This window comes from Varroa jacobsoni, unplaced genomic scaffold (genome assembly GCF_002532875.2).
Source record: "Varroa jacobsoni isolate VJ856 unplaced genomic scaffold, vjacob_1.0 scaffold_881, whole genome shotgun sequence".
In the NCBI taxonomy this organism is placed as follows: domain Eukaryota; kingdom Metazoa; phylum Arthropoda; class Arachnida; order Mesostigmata; family Varroidae; genus Varroa; species Varroa jacobsoni.
Genome location: NW_019213783.1, coordinates 146005 through 164005, shown reverse-complemented (window position 1 = coordinate 164005; position 18001 = coordinate 146005).

Below are 18001 nucleotides of genomic sequence, written 5' to 3'. Positions count from 1 at the left end.
ACAGGTGTCTTACTAGAACCATGGGGAATGTCTATCTACTTGCTCATTCCTTTATGTCTATGAACTTTATGGTACTCTTCAGCAATTGCACTATTTATATTAAAAAAAGAAAGAAAACAATTACTTGACAACCGATTATGAAATATAATAGAATGTCTAACAGCTACGCACACAAATTACGTAATAGAGAAAGACTAGAAAATTCAGTTGTATTGAAGCCCGCCAAAAACGTTCGGCATTTAACGCACGGCACATTGCTTGTGCTGTTTAATCAACCACTTCAAAATCGTTGAACACTTTTAATCTACGGTGGCATAACAGTGTGTTGTTATAAACCTTGGGTAGTGATACTGTTAATATAATCTAATTACAGAAAAAATGTAGAGTCTACATCATATAATAGAATTTTACCAGCACAACATTCTTTACCAATGGGTGCGCTTCCAGGTTATGTCGATAGTGTATACTCAATTAATTTACTACAACATATTCAGAGGACAACAATCGTTCGTAAATATTCGGGTACAGTACTTCTCCAGCCAGCGTCCCTCACTTTCCCCATTTTGTATGCGTTAGATATACCCTTTCTACAATGTTTTCATATTAATCTTTGTGCAGAACATATGCTTCAGTCCCCAGTAGGTCAAGCCGTTATCTCAATGTTCCAGCGAAGCTGGCAGGCCACTGTTTACACATGAGGCTTTGTAAACGGAGCTCAACGGGCTCCTCGATCGTAGAAGCGACCGCCAGCGTCTCTTGTGTCCTTAATCGTACGTGTTTTCCGAGTGATCGATTCACAAAAGTGAGTTTTGTCTTTAAGCGAATAAGCTGACACGCTCGATTACGCTGCCGCCGAGTCATGTGGAGTCTGACGTAGGACTTGATCCACCTAAGGGAATTTTATTTCTTTTTGGCCCTTAATAACTTTACGTTCAAGACATACCTATGAGAGGAAATTTGAAAGGTCGCCCAATGCTGATAAAGATAACGACGACCGTTACTGAATAAAGCTGGACCATCCATGTAAAGGAGAAGTGGACTTGCTCGTGGAGATTTTGACCTTATTTGGCACATTACTAGCATCTACGTAGAAACAACTTGAGGTAAGGTTGTTGTCCTATAAGTTGGCTGGAGCACTCAATCTCTGCGATGCCATTAATCATTATAATTTGTTGTCCTAACGTAGGTCTTAAATCGAATAAATTAGATTTCCTAGAGCGTCAATGTGAGCTGACTCGAAAAGTATTGCCACTATTGATAGCCAATCTGAGAAGAGCTGGGACAAACGCTTGTAATCTTCCTTGAGATACTACTAGCCAGCTAGGAGCATCCCTAGGGATGACATGTGTTCATTGATATCGTACATAACAGCATGCAAGTCGGGCTCCTTGCCATTGAGCTGGAACCTAGCTGCTTCATAAACAAACACTAAACAGAGTCGTCCAATAGGAATCACAAAGAGAGGAACAAGTAATTTACTTTGGCAAGGAGACCTTCCTCACGGCTGTCATCATTTAGTGGTCCCCGAAGCGCGCCTTTCGAACGTCCGTCCCTTAGAGTTGCGATCAACGTTCATTGACAAAGATTTGTTCACGAACCATATAAAAACATCTAGCAATGCTATCATTGAATGTGTCAATCATATATTTGCTGAACTTCAGGGACGTCCTAACAACGTTTATCGAGCTCACAAACCATCTACAGATAGAGCTGTCTAGCTGTGTTGGTCCGTTTAGAAGCAAGCATGAATCGATAATAATAATAATATATGTAAACAAGCTTGTATGAAAAAACAGCGCGAAAATTTGAAAAAAAAAACAAGTGAATTCGTTAACGCTCCACTGACCGGCAAAACATGGCAGCATGTATTCTGATACGTATAGTACGTATACATACAGTTCTCTCGCGTAATGCGTTTTGCCTTGCAACCGATCTGGGCCGATGACGCTCTGCATAATACGTCTATAGAAATATCTTTTCAACACCAGACATATCCAACACCAATGTGTGAGCCTTCAGTAAAATATGAAGGTGGAGAAGGTTACTTTCGCCAGCTTGTTGCGAAGGTCCGATTCGCACGAAGGCCTTGTCAGAGCTCACAGCCAACTTGCATTTTGATACGCTTTAGTCCATTCATGGCGGAGTCCTAAAATTAAATTTTAAAATATTATTGGGTTTGTTTAATAACTAGCGCTCATTACTAGATACTTGGTATCTAACACCCAACGTATTGGGTTATTACCGTTTAGTAACCAGCCATAACATCAGCAAAACGCGATAATGACAGCTTTTACGTTAGGAAGCTATAATTACAAATAATATAATTAAAAAAAACTACATTAGGAATTTTTTAATAAAAGAAGTAATTTGAAGGAAAACAAAGAGCGAATCTACATTTAATCTTGTCGTATCAAAAAAAAAAGAAACAGAATCTAAAACAATCTAGAAAGGTTGGAAATGTATCTAGTTGGTGACGTCATTACATTACATCACTGATGAGTACACATCTAGAGAATTTCTATACGATATAATTTTAGAGAAATCTCATTTCTAAATAGACGGACACGGATAGGTGTGAAGTATGGGCGGACTTCGGAAGATCGCGCTCGCTGTTTCACATCAAACAAAAATTCTTAAAGTTTAAAACTGTCCCAAAGCCAGGCAGTGAGATCGCTACCAGCAATTACATGTGCTGTCGAGAGATTTACTCGGGTCGAGATGAGGCTGCAGCCAAAGAATTGTTATTATGCTCTGTCCAAAAATTACGAACTTACCCCTACCAATCAGTTTCAAGTTAGTGATAAGTGTGCGCCGACAATTGGGACAGGGTGTCACTGTTCTAAGAGGGCTTGCCTACTGGATGGCTAGTTAGCTAATTTGCTGTTAAGTTGGGCCTAAAGATAAATTACAGAACGGAACCTTCTTTTCTCTTTAGCGCTTCCGTCACTTTCTGAAAATAGAAGAGAAGCGAGCTAAAACTTGGTCAGGTTCTCTAGTTAAACATTTACCCCAGACCGGCAATATACGTTAAAGTAACGGTCTTCGACTTGGGTATGAACTTGTCAATCATCGGAACTCATCGAGCCAGTGCCTCAGGCGATTCATCGATCGAAGAACACCTTGGGCTGTCTGAGATTTTTTTACCACCAACAGAAATCCTATTAAGTTTATCATCAATTTCTAGTTGAAATATCAAGCTATTTCAATTGTATATGAATAAGCTAGCTCAGTTCAATGGTAAAAAAAAAAATTAAAAAAGGTGTTTAATGATTTTCTAGAGCAGGACTTTCATCATTATCACATGCATTAACGAAAATATTTCTTTATCTTTAAATATCACTTTAACGGGAGCATCTGCCATCTCACCCGTACTTGCCAATCCTTCTGAGTTTTGTTGCTAATAACGGGTCATTTTCATTATGTTTCTCACATCTCATTACATGTCGATGTTGTTGATAAGGGTTTCATGTTTATTATCAGATAAAGATGGCGCTTTTTTCGATCGATATCAGGTATTGTAGTTTCGTTTTCGTGTAACACAGGAGACCAACAAAGCCCGCGCTCTGTTAGAAAAATTCTTTGTCACTGAGAAAGTGCCCCGTCATCTGCCTTGCTCCATAGTAAAGGCAATACGACAGAAACAGTTTTCCAGAACAGCTGAATATTGTTAACCTCAATCTTCTAAAGACCACAAGTTTCGGGTCATACCGGATATATTATGGTTCACGTTGCTATCATCAATGTTGCGGATATGAGAGACGGTAACGGTACTTGGATTACCTTATAGAGTATTTAGCTCTGTAAGTCTAGTAACGCTTATGGTACGGCTTAAGGTAACAAGCTATTGGTGAGGCTCTGTTTAGCAGCAGTAATCAAGCTGCTGACCAACTAGATTAATGAAGCGCTAAAACAAGTGCTTTTCAACGCCATTTCGAATTATGTATAAAGGAACGGTGCACCCGACGACAAAAAAATTCAATGGTTCTCTGAACTTTCCATGGCTTAGTTGCTGTACACGTCGTACTTCTTTCGCTGCACCGTTCATTGTGTCTACTTAAGGATTTAGACTTCGCTGGAGTCATTCAAATAATATAAATTCAATTTGCCCCTTTGAGGGGAACTTTTAAGTTTAAATTTTCTAATAGCCAAATCGATAGCAACTTGCCTCTGACATGTTATAGGGTACTCTTGCGGAGTGAATCAATTAGTGCCATGTTAACTAAATAAATACTATTTAAAGGTCGGTCTTCTTGAGGCCAGTTGATCCTTTCATTTGTTCTAGCGTTGTACAGTGTAAGACAAGTGCATTTCAAGGTTACACGAAATAAGTTATGATCCCTGAATTTTAGCATTTTTTTAGTTACTAGAAGCCCATTTTTATTATAAAGCTGTCTTCTTAAAACGGTTTAGAATCTACAGATCGAAGCATTCTTTCAAATACCTATTGAGTAGCGAGCTTACCTTTGTTCTAGTATCGGCCAGGTTCTTCTACGGCGTGGCTTGCCCCGTAAGCTATCGTAGTGGTAGAGTACAGTAACATGGTTTAGATAAAATGTTCGCGTCTTTACGTTCGGTACTGCCGTTGGGAATCATCGTCCTTTTGGTGATGTAGTGGTAGCGTGTTTGCCTACTACAATACTATAGCCAAGCACCATAAAATCAGCAAATGGTAAATCCAACAGTCTATAAGATTCCTCAAGCTTCGAATTATTGTACTCTCTAAGAATGTCTACTAAACCTTTTTATAACCATTGTGCCCAGCCCAGTCGGAATTGGGTGTCATTCAAAGTTTCGTCTGCCTTCGCATAGTTGACGTTAGGGGACACGAAATGCAATTTTTTACACGATGTTAACGTGCGGCGTTTTACAAACATTCAAGTATCTTGTTGGATACAGCATCAGTGCAACTAGTCTGCATGCCATTTTAACCCATATATACAAAAAAGCCCAAATCATAAATATGAGCGTTGACAAAACCTCTCTGAGAAAAAGATGACATTATTTAGATAATATTAAAATAACCTTGCATTTAATATAGACATAGATTTCACCCACCGGAGTATACATACGTTTTTTGGTAAATACCGAACCAAAAAAATTAATGTCTAAACCTCAGGCATTTCATAGGGTAATCCACAGTCAAATTTTTATGCAAATTGGCTAATATGGTTCTGCACGTGGCGGCCTTGAGCCTTGCCCTATGTTCAAGCCCAGCTTGCTCCAAAACAAACGTTAATCTACCTTATCTATATCTCGGCGACTCATATACAGTAAGAATAAGACATTTCTAAATCAAACGGTGGGAAGCCACGTTACAGATAATTGGATTGCAAGCCAAGCGATAAATAGGTCGTTGTTGATTACCGCATGCGTTGCAACAATAGTTTTTGCTTGGACGTTTCCACGACTTTCGATGCTTTTAGACTTTATAAAAAAAACCTTCGTAAGTATAGAACGCCACGTATAATAATGATAATAATAAAACTTTTTGCCCTTAATTCTATTTGAGCTCTTCGTAAAATATCGTTCGAAAGTATAACGCTATGGTTGGCGTCATGCGTTCCAGCATCATAACGGTAAAGAACTGCGTACGAGCTTCGTGAGCACGGTCGAGATCAATGGTTTTATCCCTACGTTCTACATCGGTCGAACATATATATATTTTTGTTTGTATAGTTTTGTGCCTATAACAACAAACATGCATGCTAGCCTTTGGTGTTGAAAGTTACAATTTCAAGTATATGGGCAAAGCTATAGTTGTGACAAGTATACGTAGATCTTTTATGCTAGATTTGGTCTGGATAGTGTCTCTTCAAAATAACAGTTTAAACTAGGAATTCGTTGCCTGCATACAGCCTAACAGGATATGAAAGCAAAAAAGGAGAAAATACCACGTGCTCGTACCGAGAAGTTCTTGTCCTGTAGGAAAAACATAACCCCGTTCTCCTTTACATTAATTTCGTTTTAATGCAATGTTTCGGCAAAGTTTTGACAAAACTCTCATGATATTGTACTACATGTATAAGGCAGTTAAAAGGTGTTCAATTGTTGGCCTTTGATGAGCGTTGAAAGATCGACAAAGACGGGACTTTGCAGATAGTGTGAACGCGTTTTGGATGATAAGAAAAAAAAGAACGTTTTCCGGCGTGTCGCTCGGCTTGCTTGTCGATTTCCCGAAATGGTGTTTGACTTTGATTGGTAAGCTGACAACGCTGCTACCCATTTTCAGGTCACTTGGCACTCCGATGAGCGGCAAAGAAAGAAGTCAGCCCCGACAAGTTTCTTTGATCGAGGAATATTTAGCAACAATGAAGATAAAAGAAGTGTGGGCCTCATTGGGCGTTGGAGGTTTTTCAAAGGAGTAACTTCCCCTTTATCGTCTCAAATTTGTTCATGTCGACAGGCAATGGGTTTAATGTAAGGGTCGATTTTTGTCTTATTACTGAATACTTTTGTGGAAATCAGTAGACACCTGATTAACAAAGTATTTGAATACCACTTTGACATTGTGGCAAGAAGAAAGAAAGCGATTTTAACTGGGCCGCATCAGACCTCGGATTATGTAAATGTAATTGATTTTTATCATACCCAGGAATAGCAACGATATAAACCGACATTTAACGCTATATGAGACCCTCAATATGGGCACTGTATAATCAGTAACAGGTGATGTAATGCATGGTTAAATGTCACGTTATTAATTCTGTGATAATTTCCAGGAGTGGTGCCGAAGGCAGTACGACTTCTAGTTAGATCGATAACAAATTGCTAGGGTCTCCTTTTACCGCACTGAAGAACACTTTTTTTGAGGTAGGTTAGCATTGTTGGATAGACGTGGTAACGAAATCAAGATTTCTTCACCGATTTGGCCGCTACAGTCCTTATCGGGAACTTTAAATTCCGATTTGACGCCGCAATGCACTCGCGTTCAATTAGGTCCTACTACTTGCTGCTTGTATGATATGGATCCTTTTGCATTTGCTGATACCAGCTGGCCATTATTATGTACGGTGGTTGAATATTCCAGAAAAGCTGCTCCTAATAGGCTAAACAAAAGTTACATAATGTCTGTATTTGCGACTGAAATCGTAAGCAAAGTATCGAAACCATCGAATCTCAGCTACGTGCTTATGGCCAATACGTGTCTGAGACACGTTTTCAAAATGAATAAATAGACGCTTGCCGTGCTATAGTCAGGTCGGAAGGATATCCCAAGATCAGATTATAGTACATGGCGGTTTATGCCGATAGTTAAATTATAGTAATGGTTAGTTTTTATAAAATGAAAACAGGCATTATAAAGCGGCTGGTAATTTTATCCCATGTTAGTAGACCTCGTGCTCATATAAACCATACATTGGTCAGCAAAAAGATTACCATCAACGGTGTATGTACACGTTTTGTCCTAAAGTCAGCGCGCTTACAATAACGAATAACGTCGTTTTTAACAAGACGTATTGAGGAATGACGCTAAAAACATTTCCATTGGGACCTTCTAGATCGGAATGCATCCGATGACACCTCAGTGAAGTAACGGAGTACAATAAAACAACAGAGACACCCGCACCATCACCGATCGTACGGCGTAACTGTTCAGAATTCAGAAATTATCTGCAACAGATTTTCCCAAGCTGAGAGATCGGCGAGTTTACCCAAGAAACCAAACTAATCCTGCTACGACCAGATTTGTTCCACCAGAAAGATCCCCGTCGGCAACTAAATTTATCTAGCACGGCAAATCCGAGACCAGTGATATAGCTTGATCTTCTACGATTCTATTTCTTTCCATTTCTATTCTTTGTAAGGTATAGATGCTTGTCCAGTCCGAGTTTGAGAACATAGTGTGACTTGCAATGGCAGGTAGTGGCTGTATTGAAGCTATTCACGACCTGGTCTGCAGTTGCCGTCTTTACCGTAGGTGTCGAAGCGGGTAATACAAATCGTACATTCGATATTAAGGAAGCTTCATAGCACCTTTTCCATCAGATATTATGAATAGCTGAATTAGGTTTGATGCTCACTGGGCCCCAAATCGGTCCACGGATTCGGCTATAAAAAAAGTTGAGAAAAGTCGAAAATGCGTGACGCCCATTAGAGTGCTCTGTTTGCGTTAGACTATATAGATATCCAGCTTCCAAGAAGAAATGCCCACTGAAGACATTTATTGCGTGTCTCTCCGACTAACTGGTGAATAAAAGTGTCAGAACGCACTGTTCCAACATAGATCCGAGCATGTGCCCTCGAACGCACTGTTCCAACATAGATCCGAGCATGTGCCCTCGAACGCACTGTTCCAACATAGATCCGAGCATGTGCCCTCGAACGCACTGTTCCAACATAGATCCGAGCATGTGCCCTCGAACGCACTGTTCCAACATAGATCCGAGCATGTGCCCTCGACGCACTGTTCCAACATAGATCCGAGCATGTGCCCTCGAACGCACCCGAATGAATTTGTTACGTGAGTGATAGATTTCTTTTTTTTTTTTTACTGCGCAGATGTACCATGGATTGATTATTAGAAATGAGACGAAGTTCGGTTAACCATTTAGCTATTGGTTATAATGAATCTCATTTGCGCCAGTAAAAGCAATAGCAAAGTCGGTAACCATATATCTTTTGACCTTTCTTGACAATACGGGGGGACGTTGGTAAAAAAAGGTTTAAAATTGGATAAGACATAAGCCGGTCGTCGGAAGAATTAAGCTTTCACTTAAAAAAAAAAAGTAACTAGTTGGAGCGGGTGCTGTTTTTGCGGTAAGCATTTCCTTTTAATTATAAACGCATTTTCTTCTATCTCTCTAGCTGATTTCATGGTGAGGCGATTTTTGCCTCGTCCCTCTATCTATCTATCTATCTATCTATGAGGTTCAGTAAATTATTCTTTCTAGGTTCAAGTGCATTCTATTTACAACAACGCTAGTAATAAAACGTTGCAGACTCAGTTATTATAGACATCTTATTTCAACGAACGATCATCAAATAAGCTCTGTCAGTCATATAATAGGCCAAATACATTAGGTCAGACTATTAGGCTTTTTCTCTATGGAGTAAGTGCATCTTCGCATTTTCATATAAACTAGATTGAAAATTTGGTGCCGATAGAAATCATCCTAGTACACATTCTAGTATATCCGGATCAGCTTTTATGAGCAGCATCAGCTAAGTATTTATTAAATGCACTCCTATCGAGCCTCTTCTTTGTATTGCTAGCCTATCGCTGGCTATAGTCCTGTGGTTTCCACGGACAGCTCGTCCTTTCCCCAACTCCGTACATTTCCGCTAATACGACAGTTGAGAATCTAGAAAAAAAATCTTTGGAAACAAATCAATAGAAATGGCCCCCGTTTGGAAATTATTTTTATACATACAAATATCACCTTCTTTAGGGTCCTAACAAGTCAGATCTACAGAAGCACCGATGATGTTCTTATATGTTAGATTTTAATGCATAGTTGTCGGATAGTTCGATGGCACAGTGCCGTGATATTTTTACAGTCGCCCCTAGCGATGATGCTGTTGACGTCCAGAGATCTTCAGGTTACATGTATTTTAATTGACTACGTGTAACTGATTTCGTAACAAAAGAAGGATCTAAAATGTGCCTAGATCGCATATATCTGCCCCTTGATGGGCCTATTATGAGCCCATCTCAGCGAAAAAGTCAGCTCATACCTTTTAAGACCATTATCGTTTTTTTGCCTACAGATTTTCTATTAGCTTCGTTTTGCGCTAGCCCGGTAACTCCAACAAGGATTTTCAGGCTAAATAAGCCTTAAGGGCTCTTTTCTGTTGATTGTCCACCAATTTGTTCGTTTTCAAAAACGGACTCAGCAATTACCTTTTGAATTACCACACTGTACGTAATACTTACGACGGTGATTCTTCAGTAACGTACGTCACGCGCTGCACGCAACATTTGAGGAACTGGCGAAACTTGGCCCTCGAGGCATAGTCTCAAGCAATTAAGAAAAATATATATCATCGCTAAAACCAATTTGCATATAAAGCGTTGAAGGATAATATTAGATATGCTTCGGTGGTAACGGAGAAATGTTGGCGATGCTACAATGCTTCGTGCTAAAGCTAAATTGTTATGGTGTCCTGTCGACGTCTTTTAAGCCCGTACTAAAAAGATCCTTGCACTAGGAATTTTATAGGCGATAAAAGGTACTCATGGTACTCAACACTAAGTATTCGCTTAAGTAATTTCGACTGTGATGACATCCTAAGCTTTTCATAATCGCAAACCCCACGTTTCCCCCCCAGAGCGTCCCGTTTTCCTTTCACTGCGTTTCTTACTTGCTAATGAGGAATTAGTCGTCTCATTTGACCTGTCTGTAAGATCTGGCTTTTTCAAGTGCTTTCTACTATCCCATCTAGTATTTTTCGAGCCTTTTAACGTGTAAGGCCGATTTGAGATCATACGCATTTAGGCTTATCTTTTCGCATATCTGGTGTTATGTTCAAAATGACTGTCAACCTTTTTATGGCAGCGGGTACTCGCCTAGCAACCTTTTGGCGAAAAATTACAATTCAGTTTTTTTTTTGAAATAATGTTTGTCAAACTCAGAGTCTACCTTTTGTAGCATGGATTTCTCAAACTCGCTATATAGCTTTCTTCATTCACGACATATGATCTAGCTCTCTATAACACCCGTAACTATAGTATAATATATATATAATAAAAAGCTGCGTTCTATTTGAGCATTTATATGAAAGCAACAAAGCCTTAGCTTGCATTTTACTGATAATTAGGCATATCTGATACACCTATCAGTACAATGACAATCAATATAGGTCAATATCTTAGGATATCCGGTGGCAAAATTAATTTAGTTACTCTCATAATATAAAAATAAACGAAAAATCACACATCAACAACGTTTTTGGCTTTTCTAAAAATTTGACTTTTGTGGAATAAATAATTACGAAATTACATAGAACGTCTTACATTTAATATGTGTCAGACTGGCGAAGATCGGTTCAGCAGTTTTCGAAGTATACCAAACGGTATAGTTGCTACGACCAATTTAGAGACGAGAGAGAAATATATAAGCGCAAAAACAGGTTGCTAGCACAGAATTAAAAGCTCTTGAACAGGTATCGACTTCCTATCGAATTATTAAAAAAAAAAAAAGGAGTGAAGATTTCGAAGATCGCGGACAGCCTATAGGACGATTAATATTCTAGCTATACTGTATCAATACGTACATATGAGTGATTTCTCGCTAAATTTACAGTACCTTTAAAAGCTTGCCCATGCATTTTATAGGACAAATGTTTACGTGCACCCCGTTCCATCGGAGAACTTCGACTAAAATTTAATGCTGTATTACCGCAGTGTAAATGCAGCGGCATTATCCACTCATTTCGAAACGGATGAGGAGGCAGGAACTACTTCAAGCTTTCGATGAACTCTGATCACAAAATCACATTTACCCTAATGTGGCCTAATTATTCAACTATTAGAGAAATTACATATATGTATATAATTTAACACCGGGGGGGGGGGGGTACGCAGATTCGTTTTACTTGTAGCGCTAACCATAAATAGAAAATATATGCGAACTCATCGGGAAGATTCACTGTTCTCATATATTGGGCAAAATATTGGCAGCTAACCAGCGGAGTCTGAAACTTGGAAACATCAGTTACTTTTGTGAGTGTCCCACCCAACCTCACCGGAAGAAGAATTAACCTGTCAAGCAACTTTGAAACTAAAAACCTTAAAGTGGAGCTCAAAATCTTTGATAAGAGAAAAGGAATAGGTCGGGCCTCAATGCTGGAAAATCTAAGGTCGCTACCTAATCCCCTTGTGCTATGACGAAGGAATACCTATGATCGTTTCACTCGATATAGGTTGAGTGAGCTGGAGCATGCCGTGTCGCGAAGTTCGCCACCAAACTTTTGGTGCACCAAGCTTCGCGAAGACTTTCAATGTATATCATTCTTTTATTAACACACATATGGTGTATGTATATATACATATTCGAACTAGCGACGAGGTAGAATGCTAAATTGAACATTAGAACCCTCACCGCTGTTAAACATATAACCAACTGTTGCCCTAACCTAGATTATACATTAAGGACTATCAGTGAGAAGACGTAACCCTTAACTTTAGCTTTCTTTGTTTCAGACAGGGTTTGAGTTTTCTCGATCGCTGAGTTAACCCTAGTTACCCCAAAATCTGTATTTATGTAAGATATGCTCAAAATTACTTCGGTTATTGACATGTTAATTTCTTCGGTCGGCTGTAAATCTGGTAAGAAATTTTTACACTGAAAGATTTTACAACCTATTAAAATTAGTGTGCCTGCATATTTAGCAATAAGGTTTGAAATAGTTCTAACAAGAAAATTTCAGCACAGCAGTACGACCAAGGGAATAACACGAAAGATTCAACTCTTGACCACCTACCTTCTCGCCTTTTAATTAGCCCTTAATTTTTGATATTATCACTAGTTTGAAAAAGTCATTTCAAGAGTGTTCTCAATACAGCTTAAGCAATGCTTACAAAATGCCTATTTAGAATATAGCAATCCTATTTAGAAACGACATTAGACTGTAGCATACTTTAAGCTATGGGCAAAATTTTAGCCCAGCAGAACAATAACAAGATACACAAGACTTTTTAGAATTAATTTTTAAATGAACTCACCAAGTTGTAGGCGAACTTGGCAAATTGATAATTTGCGTCGGCAAACGAATATTGCACGCTAACAAGAGTACGTTCTTCATCCTGCGCGGGCTTCAGCACACCTTCACTCGTAAGCTAAACAACGATCGCGATTTATACCTCAATACTGACTTGTTTGATCTTAATTATTAGCAACTATTAACATTTCATAGTATATAAAATGTCGCTCCTCAAAAACACGTGCTGCTTTGGTTACCAGTCGTGCGCTTATGTAATAAGCTAAGTTCAATATGAACATGATTTTATGTTGATACGATCATATTTATATTAGAAGTCCACACTTTCTGAGCTTTTTTACAATTTATATATGTAGTATACAGTAATCGTATATTATGACTCTGTGATATCTATCACCAAACACTTCATTGCATTGATGTTCGTACTTTACTCTGTAAAATATGCTAGGTACTATATTTATCTCCCTTTTTTTGAGCTAAGCGTACCGACTTGGTTCTGTGATTGGGTAGCAACAATGAGCTCTTTCACAACCACTCGCTCCATATTAATGTGATTGTAAAGGCGTACTTATTTATAATTCTTATGGTATCTTTGCATTATTACGATTGAGCCACGCTTATCCTGCAAGATTTTTTTCTAGCAAGTTTGACCTCTCATTGTGTTGTCTACGACTTCGTGGAATCTCACCGGGTTAATTTCCAATTTCTCCAATTCCGGGGTTTCCAATATGAATTAGCGGGTGGCACAGGTACGCGATCGAGGGCGCCTTTTACGGCAAAGGATCCAGGCACCGTACCAACGAATTGAAGTATACTTGTTGTCCTGGTATTATCCGTAGTGAAAGCGGCTGTTCGTCCTGCCCAAAATGGGTTGATGCTCACCTTTTTCCAGCGGGGGATTTGCCGACTTCTGGTCAACGGAATAGAGAGAAACATACTTCTGTGGTTGTGTTTTGCAAAACGCCACAGCCGCGAAAACAACACGCTATGAATTGCCTTACGGATCTAACGTTTGGATGAGCCCAATGAGAGGAAACACCAAGGCTAATTTGGGCAAACCCAGTCGTTCGGACTGTCCCGACATACGATGGCTTCGGTAAGGATAAACTCATAAATTTTCTACCTTTCTCGCAACACCCGTATTATCACTGTTTACCGAAGCCTAGTTAGTTGACGAGCCATTCATACATCCCTTGCAGTATCCTCATTTGACCACAACAACAGACTGTCACCTCATTTTTGAGAACTAGAACGTCCTTGCTTGAGCAGATAATCCGCCCTACGCTTCGGAACCTCAGACACAATGCTGAGCGCCGCTTGATCCCACTCCAGGTAGTCAAAGACGGACAAACTTAATATTTATTCTCCGGGTAGCGCACATGGCCCCCTGATACCTCATGCGAACCTCGTACTCGCTTACTGAGGCATACTGAGTTCGTATAAGAGCCTTTGCATAAGCGGTCCGCGATTACTTCAGCATCAAGTTATTCTATACATCTGTGCTGTCCATTAACATCCGTTTACCACTGTTGATTAATAATTATTTCTGAAACTGACTTCCATTTTGGCGTTGTCCACAACAGCTACTTAGATTTCTGTTTTCCCCGGACATGTTTAAGCACGATATCCTTCATCACAAGAACAATGAATGGCATTTATGAGATGTTCCAAGGCGCTGCGTTGGTGTTGTCACTCTGGTGCGCTGGATTTGTAGAGTTTATTGCATCATTGAGTGTCGCGTGGTAGTTGATCGCGACTGCCAGTGCACAAAGTTGAACTCGAAATTCTGGAGCAGACCCCAGTGGCAACTGTTAGTGAGTGAGACTTAATACAGATTATGGCATGACACAAGAAGCATTCATTTTTTTGAAGCTTAATTTGCCTGCTGTCTGATTTTGTCTGTTTGTAGAAGTTTCTTGCTGCACTATTTGTTTGGATATTCCTCGGCTTTTTGGTCCAAGTTCTCCTACACACGGTTTCCGTACTTTACACTGCCAGTAAGCAATCGCACGCAGAAGTTACCGTCAGACTTCACTGTAGTGCCAGACTTCAATACCCCTCTGCGCAGTCCGATGCCTCGCTCCTGGTGCTTCATGTTACACGCACTGTATCCTTTCCTTGACACTCGGCAGGTTACCTACGCACACATCGAAGGCATAGTCCACCTTATGAGCGGTTCGAGATAAGCAGAGAAACGAACTATCAAGAAAGGAACCAGTGAAAGGAACAACAGGAATACGACATAGGGTTTACTGACAGAGATTCAATTTCAACGGCCTACTGCAGCCTGCCCTTAAGCAAGGACAGTTCGTAAGTGCTTTTTCCTCTGCTTGTGAGGCATACGTTCTCTATCTTCTATCTGGATACTTGGCCTGTGCAAAGGTTAGTCAGGCTTGAAAGCAACGTGTGTACGCTACAGGACGACACACGATTCCAAAATTTATTGCTTGAGGTATTTTGAGGGCAAGAACAGTGATTGGCATCAACAATATATGAGTTTGAGCATCTTGCTGAAGTAAGTTCAATAGCTTCTACGCAGCCATTCAACGCTTAGGAAAAATCTACCATTTTCTTAGTTATAAGGAAGCAGCAAGTTATAAGAGTCTCAGAAACGTATTTAATCAAGAGATAAATTGGCAGAACAAGTCAGTGGGAGAAAACAAAGGTTCCGACCATTCAACTGCAATGATTGCGCGTAAGATATCGATAAAGATTAGGTCTCCGTCATATTTACATATGCGCATATACGCGCCTTGTATCAATAAAACAAAAAAAAAAGAGTATTATTTTTAAAAAGCCAACGTAGCAGCGAAAGAGAAGCTTCCGTTGTTTTATTTGACAAGGTTCTTCATGTAATTATATGTCACCGTAACCATTACGATTAATAAGATCTAAAAGCAACAGTTTGGAAACAGGTAGATGTAAGGACGGGTCCATTCGTACTGCGTCAAAGGAAATGGCCGAAGCTGTTATTATCATCAAGATAGTTTAATAAACGTGGACATACAAGGTATGTTGACAGGAGAGTAATCAGCGTCTAAATCAGACTAAATCATCCAGAGCGAATCCGTTTGGCACAAGGTGAATCAGGCCAACCGCTTGATGATTATATATTTTTTTATTTTTTTAACCTTTTTTGTACCAGCTGGATAAATAAAAAACTTCATATGCATTAGAGCCACATCATAAGAACAAGAGGTGCCGTAGTATTTTAAACTCTTAATCCTTTCACTAGCCTAGCTACGTTCTAAATTGCCCATAGGGCGAAATTCCAGCCATTTGAACTGAGTGACTTGTTTTATCGCAGATTTCAGCCAACTACTATTTTCATTCCATTCTGTCAGTCTACGCTCAAAACAAATGTAGAACTTAGAGAAGCGCACCAGACACTAAATATACTTGGGCTAAACTGAATATCTCCTACAATGTTATTTAGTACAGTAATAAGAATATATTAGATATAATTTATCTAAATAAATTATAATCTTTTTCGGAACTCGAACACATTAATAGTTAGTAGATAAATATGAATTTGGAAAAGCTCGAATTCATATTTATGTATCAGTTATCGGACCAGTTGATCCAGGGCCCAGCTACATTCAATAAGACAAACGGCGCTTTTAAGATAGGTTTTCATATGCTTTTACTAAATGACTGGTAATTATTAGATTGTTCAAAAGCGGTAATTAGTTGTGTGAATCCTTTAACGTTGGTTCTCAATTTATAATAACTTAAATGATTCATACCTTTTGTAAAGTTAGCAGCGATCGATGCGCCAGCACATTCACTTTCAGTGAAGTTCGCAAAGAACTCATCAAGCAATACTCCGCCGGTGTCGCCAGCGTTAAGCATCGATGTCAAAGTTTGAATTGGCAAACTTGTCGAGGCTGTAGTGGAATTAGCCAAAGGCCCCATTAGACTGCTGCCACCCGTTCGCCTCATCGTATCACGTTTAGTATTGCACACATCCGTGACACCGTTGCCCGAGTCCAAAACTCCTATGAATCTTCTCAGGACAACACAGTCTCTCCAGGATTTGTTTGTCTATCGTTTAGACGTTGGTAATTTTATTCAGCATTACTATAGCCATATATCCATATGAAACAATATTATCACGATTGTTTGTTCGTAATGTTAACACATGTGTCAAAAACGAGATTTAATCGCGCACGTGTAAACGTTTATAGATAGATGCTGACAATGGCATCTAGCGGAAATGTTTCCGTCGGCCACGTTATATGAACAGCGACTCTCCCCTTCGACCTAGGCGCCCTCTGCGGACGTCTGGCAAACTGAATCACAATCACTGTGGATTGGAAAAGTGCCTATACCCCCGAGATGTACCTCCCCTAGCTGAGGGAACAACTGGGTCTGGCTAGCTGTCCATAAGTATCGAAAGCCTTCGTAAAACATTGAAGAATATCATATGCTATGAAACAATGCCTATTTTACAAGACAAATAGACCTTCTCAAGTTTGCACAGCTACCCGAACGAGACATATAAGGCATGAATCGGCGAGCTTTCTAGATGCCTGTATTGATACAGAAATTTCACTGCATATCATGGGACTTGCATTTGTGTTTACTTGCTGAATCGATATTAAGCTAAAAAGATAGTAAAAAAAATACTGTTTACGAGGAAGGCGTCTCTCTGATGATTGTTTTAATGTCCACATGTACGTAGTCACGTTGACGCAGGTAGGCCACCACATGATGTTTGTAAATAAAGAGAGTTGTTTAGATAAAAAAAAAAGTTCGGTGTCGAAAAGAATCTTATATCAACATATAACTTTTTTTTTCGTATAAGCAAAGTAATTGCTCAACAACGCATGACGCCTGTCAAATCTGTTCTGAATGTAGCGCAACTAAAATGGGTTTTATATTTATTCGCTGGTCAAATCTAACTAACCGTAGGGTTAAATAATTTTATCAAGCATTTAAATTACTTTAAAATATCCTACAAAGAGTCTTAGCTGGAGCATCCCCAATTAAGGCGGTTTTTTTGGGGGGGGGGGGGTCGAACCCGGATCTGACCATTGTAATCGCATGACCTACCCACTTGAGGGTAATTTCACTATTTAATAATTTTATCTTAACGATGCACTCCGATCAAAAATGCCATATGAAACTTCCATATTTATGCCACGTTAATGCAATTTCCAGTCAAGGCCAAGCCCTTTCTTTCGGGAAGGTCCACTTAAATGTATCAGACGTAGTAGGTTATATAATACTGAGCCTGTCCAATAACAGATTACATGAATGGCGCACGTCAGTGAAAGTTGAAGTTACTTTGGGCAAAGAAACCTTTAATTGAGAGGTTCTGAATGAAGTCAAAATAACT